The sequence below is a fragment of the Triplophysa rosa genome, linkage group LG2 (assembly GCF_024868665.1).
Source record: "Triplophysa rosa linkage group LG2, Trosa_1v2, whole genome shotgun sequence".
Classification (NCBI taxonomy): domain Eukaryota; kingdom Metazoa; phylum Chordata; class Actinopteri; order Cypriniformes; family Nemacheilidae; genus Triplophysa; species Triplophysa rosa.
Genome location: NC_079891.1, coordinates 13,713,532 through 13,717,040, shown reverse-complemented (window position 1 = coordinate 13,717,040; position 3,509 = coordinate 13,713,532). Strand labels below are relative to the sequence as shown.

General features: G+C 49.5%; 1 pseudogene; it reads left to right on the top strand.

Moving 5' to 3' along the window:
* Nucleotides 1-3,296, top strand: part of LOC130563650 (butyrophilin-like protein 2) — a 15,453-nt pseudogene extending 12,157 nt beyond the window's left edge.
* Nucleotides 3,297-3,509: the final 213 nt, after the last annotated feature.

Sequence of the window (3,509 nt, the reverse complement as noted above, 5' to 3'; positions counted from 1 at the left end):
AGGTACAAGGCAACGAAATGTGACCTCTGCATTTAACCCATCCAGAGAGTAGTGAACACACGTACCCCCGGAGCAGTGGGCAGCTATCACTGCAGCGCCCGGGGAGCAAGTAGGGGTAAGGTGCCTTGCTCAAGGGCACCTCAGTTGTTACCCGCCGGCCCTGAGAATCGAACCGGCAACCTTCTGGTCACGAGTCCGACTCTCTAACCATTAGGCCACAACTGCCCCTTAGGCTGCTGATTATCCTCAACATTGGGTCTTGCCGCAACGTCGAGTTGCCGAACACCGTCGTGCAGAGGGTGAGAGCGGCTGTGATAATACCCAGACGATGATGTGGCACAAAGCACCGTCGATTGAGAGTGCTTAGGCTGCTGATTATCCTCGACATTGGGTCTCGCCGTGACGCAATGTCGAGTTGCCGAACACCGTCGTGTAGAGGGTGAGAGCGGCTGTGATAAACGCCCAGAGAGGGAGAAATCTTTTAGAAAGGTATTCTCGAACTCCCTGGGGTCTTCCCATGAGGGCCGCATTGGCTTTCGCCGCGGCTGCTGATGGGGTGGTGGTCTCCACTTCGATGTCTCGAAGAGGACCAGGGCTGCTGGGAAGCAGACGGTGCACGGGATCTCGGCGGCCAGAGGGCGGTCGAGTCGCGGCTGGGGAGGACATACGTGATATCCTCTGTCTGCTCCCTAACTGTCGAACTCGACAGTATCACCAAACAGCCCCCCCTTGCGAGATGGGTGCATCGAGAAAGCGGACTTTCTCAGAGTTACTCACCTGTGCAAGGTCCAGCCAGAGGTGTCTCTCCTGGACCCGAACCCTTGTTCACCCGAGAGCGAGGTCGGTGAAGCCGCGGAGTTCCTGCATAAGCGCTGGGTCGGTCTTACCCTCGTGGAGCTCTCTCCGCGCATTGGCCTGCAGGAAGGCCATAGCATGGAGAGAGGGGACAGCTTGGCCCGCAGCAGAGTAAGCTCTCGACACCTCAGATGCCGAAAAGCCTACGTGCTTTGGACGGGAGTCTAGGTCGAGCCCCTGGGGGACCGACATATCCTCTAGCTGCCCCACCATCGAGGGAAGAAAGGGTGATGGAACTAGTTGACGTGTACGCGCCGAAGGGGGCGTTCCAGGTCGTACTAGGTTCCTCATGCACTACCGGGGGAACACGGAACTGAGGGCGAGTGCGGCTTGGAGCCGCTCTCAAGCCCGATGTACCGTGGGAGAGGCAGTGCGGTGCACCGCAACCCAATGCCGGCGGCCCGGGAAAGCATGGCTGACATTACGACATCCGCTTCTTCTTGATCTCGACCCCCCGAGGGAGGGAGCTTCAAGGAATCGTCGGAGTCTGATGCCAGTAAGTCACCCTCCGATGCTGCAACAGACATCTCATCATCACGTACCATGTCCGATACGTGATTGAGGAATAAGACGGCGGACCGTCTTATGGGGAACGGTCAGACGAGCAAGGCGAGGTGCGAACGGTCCGCGAGCCAGTGGCTGATGGATTAGCGCTCACAGTAATCCTCATATCACCCTCGCTGCTCGCCATAGCGGGCGGCAGGGCCGTAGTCCTGCCGTCACGGAACGGGAAGCAGACGAGGTGGTGGCTGAGTCCCGTGGGAACACAGCCACCCGTGACGCAACGTCTGAATCGTCAGCCGCCCGCACTGTGGGCAGGACGTATCCACAACATCTGCCCCAGCGTACTGGAAGCAGACATCGTGTCCGTCCCCCTCCTCGATGAGTGTGTTGCACCCAAGAGAACAGCGGGACATGCCACGCTGGAGAAATTTGCTCTTTTAGAGAAAAAAACTCGAACACTTCTGGAACCGCCGAGACGCCCAGGGGAAGTCGCTGCAGGAAGGGACAGTCCGCTGCACCACGTCGTAGAGCACGACGTTCTGGAACCGACGTTCTGGAACCGACGTTCTGTCGGTTCGACACAACGTCGAGAGACCGACAGAAAGGGAACGTGTTTTCTCTTCGTAAGACATGCAAAAACTTGCTTAAGAAATAAGCATAGTTAAATTTATTGCATATGTATAATGTGTACAAGCACGTCAATGTTTTAGTTGTTCTAGACTGCGTATAGCTGCTCAAATGTGATATTTGGCAGCCGGAAGAATCAACTGTTGATTTCTTTCATTGTGCAACGTGACATGCACCTTAGTACGAAACATTGGTAAAAGCATAATTAGGATGCATTGTCTAATACCACCGCTATATTTTCCTCTTTGGTTGAGCTGAGCTCCCGCGTCCCTCCCTGTACTGTAGCCTGCCTGTCAGACACTCGTTCCCCAAACTTTTGAGAACGGCCCGGTTCTGAAGTTGCCAGGTATTCATCTGAGTATGAATACACATTAACAATCTCATCAATTAACATTTATCCTTAGAATATAAATAAACATTTTGGCGGCCGCAGTACATTATGACAGTAGTCCAAAGACCCGCAAGACGCGGCTCCATAATTTTTCCCGCAACTGCAATTTCAAAATAGCCCAATTGTGCGGAAAACCGCGACCCTGGCAACACTGGCGCTTACAGCGAACCGGGCGGGGCCAATAGCCTCGGACCTTTAGCTCAGTTATAGTACAAAATAGTTCCACCAGCCAGAGGTAGATGAATGACACCACACGCGTGAACAGGAAATAGAACTTACTTGCGGGATTTTTTATTTGTTATTGTCTCGCGGGCGAAAAGTTTGTTGTAACGCAAGCATTACTGAACATGTACCGAGTAAAATTTTACTGAAAATTGATTAGTAATGCCTTACACTACTGCGTTACAGCAAAAAGTAATATGTTACTGTAATACATTAATTTTGTAACGCATTACTCCCAACACTGGAAATGAGTGCTTATATATAAACATGTACAGCTGTCTTTATGGGTCTATTGATGATGATATCTGAGGGTCCTGATATGTTTGTTGTAGTGAAGCATTGTTTGCACTGCACTTGAGTTTACATGTAATTGTTTATATTTATAATGAAAGTTATAGAAGAGTTATTTTAGACTGTGAACAGTGAGCGTCAGTTTTGTTTTCCAGCTCAAATGTTTCTCTCTTGGAGATCTTCAGTGATTCTGATCTCAGCTGCTGTTGTTCTCAGTGTGATCACTGGAATACTGATCACTGTGTTTGTCTGTAAACAGAGAGGTAACATTCATGTGTTTCATCAGATTTCATATATACTGTATAATACGGTATATAGTGTTTAACCTGCAGTTAGTTAGAAATGTTGTTCATGTCGGCATTGAGCTTCTCATGAGCGTGTGTGAATGATGTGTGTTATAGTTTAAAAAAAGTTTTTTTAGGTTGAGATTCATCTATCTATCTTAAACACACATTTGAGATATTTCACTTCTCAAGTTTATGATCTGTGCTGGAAACTAAACCGAACACACAATATACAGGATCAATAGAGGAAAATATACAAACACCATCATCACATGACAGCAAATCTTTAAAAAAATAGGATATGTTTGTTATTCCTGTTGTTAAGACATAATTAT